The 17,112-nt window shown below is 35.9% G+C and overlaps 1 non-coding gene and 2 pseudogenes across 1 annotated transcript; 2 read left to right on the forward strand and 1 right to left on the reverse strand.

Moving 5' to 3' along the window:
- Positions 1 to 1,260: 1,260 nt before the first annotated feature.
- On the reverse strand, positions 1,261 to 7,482 carry LOC125497118 (ATP-dependent RNA helicase DEAH13-like; annotated as a pseudogene).
- A 2,273-nt stretch (positions 7,483 to 9,755) lies between these two features.
- LOC125497119 (origin of replication complex subunit 1B-like) lies at positions 9,756 to 16,463 on the forward strand (annotated as a pseudogene).
- On the forward strand, positions 12,107 to 12,184 carry LOC125497214 (small nucleolar RNA snoR28). The gene has a single exon (XR_007273848.1). It is a non-coding gene; the product is annotated as a small nucleolar RNA snoR28 (small nucleolar RNA).
- Positions 16,464 to 17,112: the final 649 nt, after the last annotated feature.

The following is a 17,112-nucleotide window of genomic DNA, read 5'->3' on the forward strand; positions in this document are numbered from 1 at the left end:
ACTTTCCAAAGATATCTAAGCAAAAGTTATTACCATAAATAATTTATATGTTATTCACACACGCAACGTTTTTGGGTGTAACAATCCACAATTTATTGTTTTATTTGTGAAAAGAAACTTAATTGACATGAAATCAATGAAAAAATGACATGAGATTTATGTCATTAGTTGTATAGTCGATTCATGTCATTCTTGTTGGAGTTTATGTCATTATATATATTACATAATAAGTTATGGTGTAACATGTTATATCCAAGATGCAGTTGTTTATTATTTCCTATGTATTTGCAATACTCTATGTCCCAAAGTATATATTGTGAAAAAAACAATTGGCTTAATTAACGGTTTTTTCACCAAATACCCCCGACAAATTAAAACATAGAGGGAGTATATTGTAATAACTTCATGCTCTCTAGTGTATTACATAGGTTCTCTCTTCTTTCTCTATATTTCTCTCGTTCTACAAGCTACCCTATAGTAGTCAATCTGCCTTGCAGCAGCTTCAGGTGACAAACATGAGCCACCAAAGATTACTAGTGTATGACCAAATGCTTGAAAACAACACAATTAGTTTAAATCACTGTAAAAAGAAGAGATAATTGTATGTATGGCCACCAAAGTGCTCAGAATTGGAGAATAAGTTTTCAATAGCTACCATAAATTTATGCTAAATACCATGAGTATAAAAAACAATGCTGTGACAATTTTATTTACCAGGTACTTTTTTTTTTTTGATAGCTTGTAATATTTTCCATTCCATAAGGCTCAAGGATAGCCAAGATATCTCCAATACATCCTGTTTACCAGGTACTTACATTGTGAAATAGATTAAAATGGCCAAAACGTCTGGAAAAATCAACTTTCATTACCGCGCTTCCTTTTCCTGGTTCTACCCTGAGGTACCAAGAAAGCTTCTTTATGCATAATTTCCCACAACTTATCAAACAGCAAGCGCGAATCTTTCTGAATAAATCGCAATTCCAGATACAAATATAGCGGATCTTCTTTCCATGCTTCTTTCAGCTCAGCAAAGCTATCATTGTTCTACCCCTCAACTTGCTTATAAGATCTCACTCGTTTCTGACCAATGCTCTGGCTTCAATATGATGCTCGGCAAACTTACCAATAACTTCTTCACAGTTTTTAAGCAAGGTAGGACTTGACCATCAAGCAAAGCATAGGCGAAACTTTAGTAGTTCTTCATCATCTTCTATTGCACTTTGTCGGTGGAGTTCCCAAGGTGACGACAGAAATATGGAATCACATGATTGAATACTGATCACAATGAGGATCGTAAACAGGTTTTGGATCTGTCGGAAATTTGCATAATAAAGGCCAGAAAGTTTCGCGCCACTCTGGCTTCAACCGTTGCTCTGTAAATGTAAGGCCGTTTCGTGCAATTCAACTCATGATACACCAAAAACTCAGGAGGTGCTTCATGGACAGATGACCAGTGACCAAGGAAAACTGTACATTTAGCCATTGATGATGCCTGATAGCGAATGGCATTGACTTTTCTATCTCCGTCTGATGATTCACTGGCGCTTGTGCGCTTGGCAACCATATCTATCCAACCAGCCTATAGCTTCGCACAAGATGTTCTCCTCCTTTTGCGAGAGGGGATACTTATCAAAAGCTACTGCCCAATTATCTTCGACGTCTTTCATGGTTCCATGAGACCATGAAAAGTCTGGGTGCACCCTGTGATTTCTCTCTTTGAAGACTATATTCAGTAGTTGCTTTCTCAGCTTGGACAATTCTACCATAATTTTAAGGTTAAGTGTGTTTTCTTTGCAGAATTGAGTTCTGTTCCTAGACTGCTCAAAAAGCTGTAAGTTATAAGCTACTGTCAAAGCATCACTCTTCGGCTTGGCAAATGTTGCAGAACAACAGTTAGCAGATTCTCTCATTTGTTTCGTCATTGATTTAGCATGCTGGTCTCTGGTTTTCTGGCTGCCCAAAAAACCAGAATCATGTTCCTGATCCTGGTCCTCAGAATTGGTTTGACTTCCTTTGTACCTAAATGAATAAGGACTCTCAACGCTCAATGCAGTAGCTGCAGCCACTGCATAACCCAAAACCAGATTTGGTCGTACAGAACCCCTCTTTTCTTTCGATAACTGTATGGCCTGCAGGAGCAATCTCGAATGTCGTGGGCTTATTGGATACTGAGCCATTGTCTTGCCCAAAGGGGTCACCCTACACTTACTATCCAATGCTCCAAGATACATTAAGCGACTCTGTGCTTCCCCTAACGCTTCAGCATCTGGAGGCGTTGGGAATGGGAATTTTGCAACCTAACATATAAAAAAAATACAATTTGTATCAGAACAGATTTGCGCGTACAATCCAGAAGAGTACATGGTACCAAAGAAACCATACAATTTTAAAATGCGCAGCATAGCCAGACAATTGTTAGATACAAAGGAGCTCAACCTTATATATTTTTCGTGTCTCTCTTTTATATGCATAAGCTGCACAAGATACAAAAGCATGCAAGTAACAAAGAATTATGGCTTTCAAAAAAAAAAAAAAACAATTATTGGTTATTGCCCACATTACTCCTAGACTAGGCTTTAGATGATGGAAAATTGTTCTTGACAGAAAAAACAAGAAAAAAAAAAATCACCGAGTGGAGAAGTTTAATAAACTCACATCCATCATCTGTATCACCACTATATTTTCCCAAAAGCAAGGCCACTGCTGGCTCCTACTATTTTATTACATACTTCGAATATAAGTTGCCATAATGAATCCTCGACAATTTATCAATATATGGTGTCAAAAAGACCGATTGTGCATTTAGAATATGTGATCAAACGATTAACCTTTTCCAAACAAGAAGATCCATCAAAAGTAAACATCGGGCAATAATAGATATGAAGGACACTGACCTTTCCGATTCCCATAGATTTCAAAAGGAGAACAGCATAATCAAGAGGCATTTTCAAGATATCGGGAGTTGAGAAGTCCGGAAACAGATTAGTAAAGGCTGCAGAAGAATAGAGGCAATAACAATGACCAGGTCCTGTCCTTCCTGCTCTTCCAGCACGTTGAGAAGCTGATGCCTTACTTGTCCACTTAATTCTATATGATTCAACACCATTAGATGGATTATACTCCTTCATTTTCCCTTCCAGTGTCAACCACATATTGTATCCCAGGGATTGTCAAAGAGGTCTCAGCAACATTGGTAGCAACAACAACTCGACGCTCCCCTTCCTTAATTTTCTCAAACACACGAAGCTGAGCAGCTTCTGGAAGCTTAGCATAAAGAGGCAAAACATCTAATGGACCAATGACAGGACCCTTTCTCTCTGTGTTTTGCTTAGTCAAGCTGGAAGGCTGACAAGAGCAAACATCCTGGGTTGCAGGAATTTTCTCGTTTCTGTTGTAATCTGATGATGAAGCAGTCTTTTCTGTCAAATTCTCAAAAGCAGCCCCCAAGGATTCAGAATTCACAGCTTCAGTAATATCAACAATGTTATTAGCTACTTTACAAGACTTGTGAACTTCAAAATCACTTCCAATATCCAATTCACTATCTTCCCCAGAACTAACGGCAAAATATGCATCCCCATTGTCTGATCCATCATCTTCGAAATCACTTCCAATATCTGATTCACTATCTTCCCCGAAGTGAGAGCAAAATACGCGTCTTTTTTGTCTAATTTATCCTGACATTCATCATACCAACTGAACCTGTCCATTTGTTGTTTATTTTTGGAGCTTGAAACAGTATTAACGACCTCATCACTATTTTCCGTGCCACTCACTTTAGTTGCCTCAGACTCTTCATTAACCTCAGAACTTCTGGATACAAATTTCATCGAAGCTTGACGAAGCATATGGCACAAAAGCTTTACTTCCCTTTGGCCAGTAACAAACACCAATATGCCACCTGAAGGTAGCAGCTTGTGAATTTTTAATACTTTCTTATAAGCTTCACCAATATAGTCTATGAGCTCTGTTTTCTTTGAGAAATGTTTTGTGACAGGAAACTGATTTCCTGGGATGTCTATAACTGGTGTGGATAAAGGGAATATCCGTTTCCCTGAAGTGAAATCCTCAACCCGCAAGGTAGCACTCATCAAGATCAACTTTATAGGATATATTCTCTCATTAGGCTTATATTTTTCTATTCCATTTTGCTGCTGTTTCTCAGCTTCTTCCTGAAAAACATTAATCAAAAATAAAGGCTTCTGCCCAGTGATTATCCTAATAACAGATCTTGTGCAGTACCAGTGGGCTTCATTGATATACACTATCACTTGAATTTAAGCAACAACTTCGGCTATGTTCAGTTCACATTATTTTTGCTTATTTCAGATCTAATCAGATCAGATCTAATCAGATCAGATCAGATCAGAAAAAATAAGTTCAGATCAGATCAGTTCAGATTATGCTTATATTTAAAAATCATTATATCTTTCATTACATATTAGTAAAAATTATGATAATTGAATATTAATAAAGTACTCATTGAGACGAATCAAACAAGACCCGCATGACTATATTTTTTCTATATATATAAGAAAAATCTAAAAGATAATTTGTAATCAGAAAAAAATAAGTTCAGATCAGATCAGATAAGTTCAGATCAGAAAATTTCAAGTGAACTAAACATAGCCTTCATCTTTTATAAACTGATACCAATAATTAGTGTATATTCACATAAGCAAAATCATTTATAAGCTTCAAAAGTTCAAAGTAACTCTCATTAGAACACACTCTTTCCTCAACCTAACCATCCTCTCTGCCATAGACATACTTGAAACAAGGATCATTCTTTACTTTTGTAAGAAAGAGGTCTGCACTTTCATTTACATTCCCCTACACAATTAATATCGTCTACCACCTACTCTTCAACACAATCCTCATTGAGCTAAATTGGGCTATTTGACCAACCCATCAACTCCAGACTTTCAGAGACAAACTCCACATTATATCTTTTAGGGATATTCGACATTGTAAGCCTTTACTTTTGCCTTTTTTACATGGTAAGCATTCTTTGAAAAAATCTACATGGTAAGCCTGTACTTTTGTTCTAGCTTATTCCGTAAGCTTAATGGTTATAAACGTTTACGGCTATAAGTTTGGGTTTCGAAATTGTCTCGAATTGCGTGCATTGGTTTGCATGCCAAGAAAATTAGTCTGGCTAAAGTTTTAGAGGTCATTATAACCCTTAGAAGTTTGCAAGCAAATCAAGGCAAACCCGAAGGTTTTTTTTTTCCAAATTTTGACCTCATATGTGACCGCTAAGGATTAAAAAGACACTTAAAACTTTAGTCGAGCTAAATTTTTAGCACGTAAATCAACGCACGCAAATCGAGGTGATTTTGGAACCCAAACTAACGGCCAAATAACTTACGGAATCAGCTAGAACAAAAGTACAGGCTTACCATGTAGAATTTTCTTTAAGAATACTTACCATGTAGAAAAAGCAAAAGTAGAGGCTTACCATATAGAATTTCGCTATCTTTTAGGTCAACTTATGCATTAAACCAGTAACAACATTATTTTCTTCTGTTGCTACCAGTAGGTCCAGTATCTCAATATTTTAACTAGAATTCATACAAAGTTCATTAGTTGGAGTTATCTAACATTCTTTGATCCAATGAACGATGAAAAAAATTGTTTGAATATTGAACTTCAGCGAAACAAATTTTTAAAATTTGAAGGTTTGTAGTATCAATCAAATTGAGGCAATTTGTTTCAAGCAAAATTTGGTTGCCTTCAAGAAACAAAACAGCAATTAAATTGTTTTATGTTACGTCTTGAACCAAGAATATACATATTTATGAATCATAATATTGTAAGAATCGAATTCCTATTCGTTTCGAGTTATATATGTTGTGTTTCAAAAAGTTAATTTGTTGTTGCATATGATTTATGATAAATGTTGCATATGTTCTAAATCCTAATTTGTTCTCATAGAAACATACTAGTTTTACATTAGATAAGTGTTTCCACTAGATCCCAATCAGGGCCGACAGAGGGGCGGCGCGACCGGGGCGACCGTGCAGGGCCTCCGCCAGTTAGGGGCCCCAAAATCTGGTATGGTATATTATAATGATGCATCAAACAATGACAAGCAAAATTGCTTTGGTTTAGTGGTGAGTGCTTTTAAATAAAAACCTCCAGTCAAGGGTTCAATTCTTCACAATGACAATTTTTTGAAAAAGCACACATTAGACATGGAGACACAACAATACTAATAATCCTTTCATTTCCCCTTTTTTTGGCCTTTTCACATTCTTTCCCTCTTAACGCATACTTCTATTCTTATTTCTTTTCTTTCCACTTTTTTTTAATATTAATTAATTATATTGTTTCTTCTTTCTTAATCTAGATTATTTTGTTTCTTTGAAAAAAAAATATACTAGGAGAAAAATTAGTTTTAGCCATCATCTATACTGAGTATTGTATGTACTATGTATATATATGGAAAGACAAAAGAAAGGGTCCAATTTTAAAAAATTGCACAGGGCTCCGAAAATCGTTGCCACGGCCTTGATCCCAATAACACAAGGGACTAAATGCGAAAGTCCAACACCAAAATGTGCAAAAAAAAAACTTGAGAAAGAGTACCTGGCGAAACTTAACAGCACGAGAAAGCATCCCAACAAGTATGTCTGTGTTTAAACTCCTTTCATGAGCCTCATCCAAAATTATGACAGAGTAATGCCTCATCATAAAATCACTCTTGAGTTCTTGAAGCATAATCCCATCAGTCATAAACTTGATGGAGCAATTATCTCCAACGCTTCTGTCATGCCTGACTTGATAGCCAACCTCCTTACCAAGTTGTAGCCCAAGCTCAAATGCTACTCGTCTTGCTGTAGAGAGCACAGCAACACGACGAGGTTGGGTTATACCTATCATACCACTTCTCATAGGGCATTTTCCTGAACCATAGCCAGCTACATACAGAAACTGCATATAATTATACAAGTGTGGACGACTAGTAAAAATCCATTCTATCCTTTACATATAATGTTACTCTAATAATAATACTGCACTAAATGCATGAAAGCAATTTTTTTTGTTCATCTAACCTGAGGAATTTGAGTGGTCTTGCCACACCCAGTACCTCCAGAGATAATCACAGTAACATTATTGTTTATAGTTTCCATTATTTCTTGCTCCTTCATAATGATTGGAAGCTCCATTCTCCCACTTTCCACATCTTTTGGTCGTGAAACATGTATCATACTAGTAACAGTTTCACATCCTACACAATTTCTTGTCTCATAATTTACTTCATCCTGAACCAGACCCAAAATTATTTATACGTGAAAAATAAAAAGCCATCAATCAAGTTTAATGAAAGTTTAAAGGCAAAATTTTCGAACTCTCATACCTCGACTGAGAACTCATTCGCTGTTCCTCCTTCTCGCCGGTCGGTTGCCGGCCGTCGGTCCTTCGTTTTCCTTCGCCGCATCGCCGGTCGAATTGCTTTGTTGCTTCGACTTCTTTCGAGTCTCTCTCCCTTATATCTAGTTTTTTTTTTTAATTAGGAAAGATAATTAATTAGAGACCAATTCCGGCTAAATTACTAGTCTGCAACCCTGAATAATGTTCTGGAATTTGAGATGATACTTCACTGAGCTACCACCTCTTTATTATATCTAAGTTTATATAAGAGGCAGAAATCGAAAGCACATGATATGCCACATAAGCATGCCATATATGTTGTTTTAATAAAAAAAAGGGTTATGATATATGCAACCCTTAGGGTTGCATATAAGACATAAATACACTACTTAAAATGGAAATAAGTTGTGAATTTATGGAAATTTTTTACATCAACCGATGTAATAAATTATCAATTAATGCAACTTATTTCCATTTTTAACTTTTTATATACAGCCCTTAGGGCTGCATATAGCTTTTCTCTAAAAAATATATTAATTTATTAGTTTAAATTATATTATTTTATTTTTATTGCTTACTCGAGGAATTTTGATCAAAAGTTTGTATTATTAAAAAATAATCAAAATTTTATATTATTGCGAGAGAACGGGAAACAATTTGTATTATTCTTGTTAAAAATCCTATAAATTTTATTTAGATCATGAAATTTGTATAATCACAATTATTATGACCACCTTAAACTTTACCACGCTACCATAAAAAAATACATACTCACGTTCATAGAATGAAAATCATACGCACAATGAACACAAAGACTTATACCCATGAGCAACTGAACATGTACCAACAAAGATATACATTTGTTTATTTAACTTGTTAGCCATATACATGTGCACACCATACTTTACGTACAAGCGTGCACTAGGCGTTGCTAATGGTGTGTTCGACACAAGCTTTCTAAGTAGCTTTTAGTATTTTGACTAGGTCAAAACATTAATTAAGAAAAATAGTAGTGTTTGGTAAGTTAGTAACGTAAATAGTAGTGTTATAAGTTGCGTTTTAGTAGTGTTTGTGAAAAGTTACGATTTGTAGCTTTTGGGATATCGTTTAGTGGTGCATAAAGTATTATATTAAAGTTTTGTTTGAGATTTTAATTAATTATTTGTAAACAACTACTTTGACAACTTTTTTTTATTGAATATCAATATCTTATACCACTACTTGGACAGCTAACAACTACACACCAATCACTAACAACTATCAGTACAACTAACAACTAAAAGCTACTACCACATCTATTGTGGCCGAACACGTCCTAAATTTCCCCAGATATCTCTATTATATAAGTGAAGGGGGAGACATGGTGTCCTCATTTGAAAATACAAAATTACCCTTAAGAAAAAGAAAATATTAGGAAAGAAAGAAAATATAAGCTATTTCCATATTAAACAAGCTAAGATTAAAACAAATAATTACCTAATTAAGACACAAGTAAAAAAAAATGAAATTGATTGAAAAGATCAACACAAAAAAGTTTCAAGACCGTTGATAAAATTAGAATCTTCAATTCAAAAATGGTTACCAAATATTGATAATAATAACATTATATTTTCACCGCATATTATTTTATAGAATATCAAACTTATGCAACATATAAAATATTGTTTATTGCCTATTATTTACAATTTCTATCATATAAGGAATGGTAAGGTAGTGATAATAGTTATAAAACATTAGCACTCTACCCTTTAAACATATTAAGTTCACTATCATTTTATTTTAAAGAACACAATAGTTCAAAATCTACGGTTTTACATGTAAAAACATGTCAATTCAAAAATGAGATGTTTTATTTCACGCACATTATATTGCGTATAAAATCATGATTAAGCATAAGTGAATGATTACGCGTGTCCAAAATAAATGCTAAAATCTACTACCTCCGTTCTCTTTTAGTTGCAACGTTTGACAAATTACACTATTCATGTTCTCTTATTTGACCATATTTATTGATTTATATGTTAAACAAAATATAGTCATGTGGGGTCTTGTTTGATTCGTTTCGATGTAAGCTTTCATAATATCAAATTTTTATAATTTTTACTTACATACAATTAGAGATAAAACAATTTGAAATTATACATTGGCAAGCGTGAAAGTCAAAACGTTGCAACTAAATAAAAACAGAGGTAATATACACACACGCATCGCGTGCCAAAAATGCTAGTGGACCATAGTCAAAGCTCAACGGCTCTAATCTCTAAAGGTCAAAGGATACCCATATAAAGAGGAGGAAAGCTTTTCCCGCCAAATTCATACTTTCTCTTTCTACGCTCTACTGCCTCTACACTATCACTATCCACCTTCTTCCTCATTTTTTCATTGCTTTCACTCTATCTCTCTTCCCATTTTCTCTCCTAAAATTAACCTTCTTCTTCTCACCATCACTTGCAGAGCTTCAATGGCGGAAACTCCAATTAAAACCCAGAAAATCCCAGATCTTAAAAAAACCGCAGCTTCACCTTCTATTATCTCTCCTCAAACCCCCAACACTAAAACCCCATCTCGAAGCTATAATCGTATTATCTCATCAGAAATTGAATCAACTCCACTTCGTCGATCTTCTCGTCGACTATCGCTTAGTACTAACGATTTTATCTCAACCCCAGAAAAACCCATCAAGCAATTACCGTCTAAAACCCTAGAAAACACTCCCAAAACCCCGAAATCCAGTAAAAAATCTAAAGTTTGTAGTACCCAGACTGAGAAAGTCTTGATCAATGAGCCAATTCATCCAAAGTCTCCTTCTTTGTCTGAGAAGAGGAAGAGAAAAAGAGGGGATGAATTGGAAAATGTAGTAAAGACTCGAGCTCAAGTTCGAGTTCGAATTCGAGCTCGAAATGTGGTGAAAAAGAGGGTTTATTATAAGAAAGCAATGTATGATGGGGGTGAATTTGCAGTGGGTGATGATGTTTATGTGAAGAGGAGAGATAATGCGAGCTCGGATGAGGAGGATCCTGAGGTGGAGGAATGTAAAGTGTGTTTTCGAGGTGGAAGGGCGGTGATGATTGAGTGCGACGAATGCCTTGGTGGGTTTCATTTGAAGTGTTTAAAGCCTCCATTGAAGGAGGTTCCTGAAACTGATTGGATTTGTGGGTTTTGTGAGGCTAAGAAATTGGGGAGGGAGGTTGAACTTCCAAAGCCACCAAAGGGGAAGAGGAGGGTTAGGACTTTGAAGGAGAAGCTACTTTCGAGCGATCTGTGGGCTGCTAGGATGGACAGGTACATTGTCTTTTGAAATTCTTAATAGTCTTGTTCAAATGATTTTTGTTTGTTGAATTAGATTAAGGATTAGATATAGAGAATGTTGAGTTTGTGCGAAAAAGCTAGAATTTTGATGATTTGAAAGAAATTGGTGTGGAATGTGGCTGAACTTTTGATGACATTGTGCAGTATATGGAAAGAAGTGGATGGAACCTATTGGTTTCGAGCACATTGGTACATGATCCCGGAGGAGACTGAAGCTGGAAGACAGCCACATAATTTGAGGCGAGAGCTGTATCGCACCAATGTTTGCTGATGTAGAGGTAGCATGAGTTGGATATCAAATTTCTGTTCATTTTTTTGTTTCATTGTGTCAACATAGGTCTCTTGGCTTCATAGGAGAATGATGGAGTGATATGGAAAACATTAGTAAGGCATGAAACCTCTAAATTTGTTTTGTATTGAATTTCGCAAGGGCAGAGATATGCTTCCAGAATATGTCTTCATTTTACCCTGACATAGGAACCGAGTTGTCTTTTTGATTATTGAGAGAGAGAAGCAAAGGAAAATCAGAATATGTAGCCTGTTAACTCATTTGACTTACTAACTACATAAGAAAATGTCTATTCATATTTAAAGACAATTGATGATCTAGTGGGCAGTTTAGGTGTGTTGAACTTTGTAAATTGGGGGACTTGATTATCTTCATGAACTAGTGTCGACCTAAGTAGCTGTCTAGCAATGAAGCGATAAGGTGTATCAGCCTCGGTAGTTGGTAGTATGAGTTCTGTAGTAGGGAAATAGCACCTGGGTGATTGAGTATGCTGCCAATAAATACATACCCCTTAGGCCCTTACTATAGTATGTGCTTCTGGAGGGGAATTGATAAGAGCATGCAACCATTATAAAGGAATTAGACTTGAGTAGTAACAATTGGATGATATCTTCACAAATTTCAACACCTCATATGCTTCTTATAAAGATGGAAAAGGGCTCCTTTCAGAAAAGAAAAAAAAAGATGGAAAAGGGCACATCTCTCCAATGGGAACTGAATATTGCTGCTGATGAGTCCACTAAAATCGATGAAGAATGAATGTTGCAATTGTGTGTCTGAGTCCAAAATTTGACCAAATTACTTGTAGAAAAGATGGTATGGTCGTTTCTCTGAGGCTGAGCCAGATTTTTCAGTCACTGTTGAATCACTTTCTGATTGATCTCTCTGGAGACTTTGCATACTTGTTTCCATGTTTGATTGCCAAGCTGCAGAGTTATATCTATTATGAGCAAGAAGTTTGTGAAGCAGCGATTTGTGCACACCTAAAACATACTCCACATGAATATTATCTCGTGCTGGTTATTGGTTGTTATATGAGGCTAATGGTTTTTTTTTACCTTGCTGCTACAGATGGAATCTGTTATGAGGCACTGCTTTGTTATGACTCCAAAAGAGTATGCCAAAGCCAAAAATGAAGGGGATGATGTCTTCTTTTGTGAGTATGAGTATGACATACATTGGCATTCTTTCAAGCGGCTTGCAGAAATCAATGATGGAGAAGAGGTAAGCCTTACCACGAGGGGTCTAAGTACTCTAAGTGTTTAACCACTAGCCAGAGGCCGACCAAAACTTGACAATACTGTTTCTGCATTTCATAGGATGACGACAATGATGATGATGACGATGATAGTGTTAGTGATGATGATTGGAAATCTACGAAGGATTCAGAGTCTGAGTCAGAAGATGTGGACTTTGAGGAGGAGATTGAAAAGAGAAAATCTTTTGGACCATCCTCTCAGGAGTTGGCCGCAGTATGTTCAATACCCTTTACCTTAATTTCCTCCACTGGCTACTTGAATTAAATCTATCTAACCCCTAGTTTATAACAGAATTCAAGGAAGGGGCGGATCTTTGGATTTCAGAAGATAGGTACAAAGAGTATCCCACGGCATGTGAGATGCCATAAGCAAACAGAGCTTGAAAAGGCAAAACAGACACTGCTGTTAGCAAATTTACCAAAGTCACTCCCCTGTCGTAACAAGTATGTAGTATGTGATTGTTCTGCTCCACTATATCTTTTGTTCCACTTCTTACTGATACATGGGTTCACCCAGAGAAATGGACGAGATCACTACCTTTATAAAAGGTGCTATATGTGATGATCAGTGTCTTGGACGTTGCCTGTACATTCATGGTGTTCCTGGGACTGGCAAGGTGAATTATCTGCATTCAACAACTGCTCCTTCTTCAAGATCTTTTATGCACCAAATAACGTCAAAATTTCTCAACCTTTACCTGTGTCGTGTTGCAGACTATGAGTGTACTTGCAGTGATGAGGAGCCTTAAGTCTGAACTTGATTCAGGAAGTATTAAGCCTTACAGTTTCATCGAGATCAATGGTCTGAAACTAGCTACGGCAGAGAACAATATAGGTAAGTAGTTGCAAAGTTTCTTTTGTTCAACATCTTATACTTGTGACCTAGACTCTGAACTCAGAATTTGTGACAGGTTATATATGAAGCACTGAGTGGACACAGGGTCAGTTGGAAAAAGGCCTTGCACTTCCTCAATGAGCGTTTCTCAGAAGGAAAACAAGTAGGCAAAGGACAGAACAAACCTTGCATTCTTCTGATTGATGAACTTGATCTTCTTGTAACCAGAAACCAATCGGTAACCTTAGCATTCTAAATTATCTAACAGCTCTACTTTGTCTGTCATTAGAGAAACTGACGTTTTTGAGCCTTGCTTTTGTTTCAGGTTCTTTATAACATTCTTGATTGGCCAACTAGACCAAATTCCAAGCTCATTGTGATAGGTAGAATTCTGTTCTGATTAGATATTTCAAGCTTTGACTTGTTACATCGCAGTAAAACTTCAGTTCATTTCTTGTTATATTCGGGTACTCCGAATAAGTAACAATCAAGACTCATCCTACCCTTCTTGCAGGAATTGCTAACACCATGGACCTTCCAGAGAAGTTGCTGCCTCGTATATCAAGCCGAATGGGAATCCACAGACTCTGTTTTGGCCCCTATACCTACCAACAACTTCAAGAGATCATTATGAGTCGACTTAAAGGAATCGATGCTTTTGATAAGCAGGCTGTGGAATTCGCTTCTAGAAAGGTGGTTATAATTGAGTTACTAAGAATATGTCGTACCTGAGCTATACTTTCTTATCTTATTACTTTGTCCTCTCCACCCATTTATTGTAATGATGTTTAAGTCTAATTTTATATCAGGTAGCTGCTATTTCTGGAGATGCACGTAGGGCTCTAGAGATATGTCGGCGTGCAGCAGAAATTGCAGATTATCGTATCAAGAATCAGATCTCTCCAGTAGACACTGCTTCTTCTGGTACATACTTCATAATCAAGAATCTGTGCTTAAGAATTCAGATTATGAACTATAGAAGCATTTCTGTCAATTTTAGTTTATTTGATTGCCCTACCTCTGAATTATGTCTTGCATACCTTTGTCAATAGCTTTTCTACTTCTTTACCTATCATATTATCCTCCTTGAACCACTTTTGATGACTTTACTTTGCTCATGAAACTTCAGAAGAAACCCGTGTTGGAATGGCAGAAGTTGAAGCAGCTATACAGGAAATGTTTCAAGCACCTCATGTTCAAGTGAGCAAAACTATTACATGTCTACTGAACATAGTATTCCACACTTATTGAATATCCAAAAAAAATTTGAATACCGACACAGATGTTTTTATTTATTGACCAGACCAGCTCAGACGCATCAAATACGGATGCAACACTTTAAAGCATGTGATTATTCTTCTTATGATGTTTCTTAACATAAAAAAAAAATGCTCAATAGGTGATCAGGAGCTCGTGCAGACTGGGAAAAATATTTTTGGCAGCTATGGTGCATGAACTTTACAAGACCGGAATGGCAGAAACCACCTTTGAAAAGGTTAGCTTCTTCAGATCCTGACATCTTAAGTTATGTACTTCTTGTTTTTCCTTATCTTTAGAAAATGGCACAATAAGTTGCAAAAATTGTGACTAATAAACACTGGTTTTGCATTCTGCTCGTTCTCAATCATTATATATTTTTCTTCGTGGCTTTACAGTTCACAGTGCTATTTCAGTAAGACAAGACAATACTGAAAGGCAAGAAACATATATGATATAACCTTTTCTGAAACTTTTGCAGCTGGCTTTCACTGTTTCCTGCTTTTGTACAAGCAATAATGAGCAATTTCCTGGATGGGATATTCTTTTAAGAGTTGGGTAAGTATTAAGCTGTAGCTCATTTGTTTTTACTCCCTTTCCCCAAGATAATTCTGTTTGTTCTTCTATCCAATTTGGTGCTTCACTCCATGATACTCTTTGCATTTTATAAGTTGTCCAACTTAAATTCAGTCGCACTGCTGATGTGATGAATGATCCAACAATCTTGAACGGCCTTGAGCCAAATTGTATCATACAAAATTTGCAAACATATACTCCCTTCGTCCCTATATAGTAGGTCACATTCTGTTTTGGTCTGTCTGCATTAATAGGCACTCCAGATTTAGTGAGTTAAAATTTGACCTTCCCATATTATCCTTTATAATATTCTTCACCAGAAATTCCAAAGAAAGACTATACCTGTATAGCAGACATGTAGTTTAGAAAAGTGAAAGATAATTGGGATTTTGACTAATATCTCATGAAAAATTAACCAAAATCAAATCTGGGCTTAATATTTCAGGGAAAAAAGGTATGAGGGTGTATATTTATGTGAAGAGGGACTACACTGCTATTTAGGTTTCTGAGACAACTAAAACCTTGACTGACTCTAATCTGTTTTTACACAGCTGCAAACTTGGTGAATGCCGGATCATCCTATGCGAGCCAGGTTCTAGGCACAGGTTGCAGAAGTTGCAGTTGAATTTTCCAAGGTTAGTTTCAAGAATACAATTTTTCACACTATCAAGTCTTGCTAGCTAAGGCATTGTAGCTGGTAGCTGATAGTTTCTGGTTCCATTACAAACTATATTATCCATACTTTGTTAATTCTTTTGCATTACGAAGTTTCTATTATTACTAGGGCAACTCTAACTCAAGAAGTTGTTAAATCTGTTTGATATACTCCCCTACGATTAGATTTTCTGTTATTAGGCAAAAATTTTGAGGTCAAACTTTGACGGTTGATTACTCTTTTTACATATTGACTTATTCTACTCTGATGATGCATCTAATGTTAATAACTCTTCAAGAAACTGTGAAGAATATTAATGGTTACAATACAAGTTAAAATACGGTGCATAACTTATATAAAGGAACAAAGCAATTAAGACAGACGTGTGAAACATCAAATATGGCTCTTGCATAATTCAAACTTTCAGCATGTTTTAGATGATTTTGCTCTCTTTATACAATTGAGAATTCATCTCTAACGATGTAACATAATCTACTGCAACCTACACAAGCTGTAAGCTTTCTGACTCGGTTGTTTGTGCCTGTATTTTGTCAGTGATGACGTGACATTTGCTCTAAAAGACTCTCAGGAGATTCCATGGTTAGCAAAATACTTGTGATAGTAGATGTATCAACAAAAGATCGACTCTAAATCGAATCAATCTGTGGTGGGATTATTTGTAAACTCGATCCTAGCCATCTTGTTTCGGTTGTAGTTACAAGTTCATCTGAACTTCAATGTTTCTGGTTTGAACATAGTATCAGTAATATATATGTATTGATTTGTAAACTAGATAGACAAAATTTTGTTAGCATTCTAAGTTAACTAGGGACACTTACAGAGAACAGAATTGTATCTTTTGAGGCATTAGAGTACTTTCAAACAAGTGAAATTACATTTATCTATGTACTTACCTCTCTTTAAGATTGCTTATTATGAAAGTGACTTGGAGCTGGGTATCTCTTGAATATACATTGCCTAGCGTTTGCTTGTTGGCTCACAACGGAGCATGATTACCATCTGATACCTTAAGGCTGTGTTCTTCTCATCTTATTTCACGAAAAATATGTTTAAGCAAGTTTTACAAGGGCTAATAAAGGTCAAATAAGTTCCATTAACTTCATGTTAGTTGGTGCTAATAAATTTAGATAAGTGATTGACAAATAAAAAGAACACAACCTACATTAACACGTGCAGCGTTGTGTTATGATATACTTTGTCTTTGCGTGATGTTAATACATATTAACTACGTCCGTAAATAATAAGTCATTAAATTTTAGGCAGTCGTAAAAAATTGGCTAATTTCTAAGATTAAGTTAACCGTGAACTATTCCAAATTATACTTGATGATATCCATAACTGAAAATTCTAAAGAAAGGCTACATTTGTAGTAATTTAATTATTTCTCGACGATTCGATTAGGCATAAATTTAATTCTTTCTTGACGACTCGATTGTGCATTTGTGCCTGTAGTCTAGGGAGGACGGAATACCACCATTGTTTGTCACAAAACCAAGTTGAAATACTTTTTTCAAGAACTTTCCTTCTCTATTATT

The sequence above is a fragment of the Beta vulgaris genome, chromosome 4 (assembly GCF_026745355.1).
Source record: "Beta vulgaris subsp. vulgaris cultivar EL10 chromosome 4, EL10.2, whole genome shotgun sequence".
In the NCBI taxonomy this organism is placed as follows: Eukaryota; Viridiplantae; Streptophyta; class Magnoliopsida; order Caryophyllales; family Amaranthaceae; genus Beta; species Beta vulgaris.